General features: G+C 35.8%; 1 protein-coding gene across 1 annotated transcript in view; it reads right to left on the reverse strand.

The window, feature by feature from the left end:
* The window catches only part of ptprb (protein tyrosine phosphatase receptor type b), a 43,334-nt gene that overhangs the window by 22,323 nt on the left and 20,461 nt on the right, over window positions 1–550 (reverse strand).

The following is a 550-nucleotide window of genomic DNA, read 5'->3' on the forward strand; positions in this document are numbered from 1 at the left end:
AATCCATTCCCCTGACCTCCCTCACTGAGCCCGGTGAGTGAGAGGTTGAAGAGCTCCATGGACCGGAGTGAAGACCGTGGATCCTACATAAAATGGTTAAAGGTTAATACATACTGATATATTCTTGCATACACGTAGGTGGTGTGGACTCATATTTTGTTAATTGATTATTGTTAATTTATTTGTGTTAATTGATTTTTGATAATTAAGTTTGGTAAGTATTAATGGTAATTGGTAATGGTAATTTAAATTCTTATTATTAAGTGGCGTTTATGATTATGATAGGATGTAAGGGAGTCTTTGTTTTCTTCTGTGTATTAGTTACCCCCTAATGTTATGATTAACCAATGAAAGTTTGCTACACATGATGTTTATGCATTTCCACAATTATGTCTGCTCAATTGCTCTTAGTTGCATTGAATCAGCTTACACATATGGCATACATATAGAGGTCACTGCAACGAAAAACCTGCTTACACGCTGTAACCCTTTTCGTGTTTTTAGTTAATTTTTCCCTAAAGTACTCAGCTCTGTAGTTTACCCTTGAGGG

Source organism: Monopterus albus, unplaced genomic scaffold, assembly GCF_001952655.1.
Source record: "Monopterus albus unplaced genomic scaffold, M_albus_1.0 scaffold134.1, whole genome shotgun sequence".
NCBI lineage: Eukaryota > Metazoa > Chordata > Actinopteri > Synbranchiformes > Synbranchidae > Monopterus > Monopterus albus.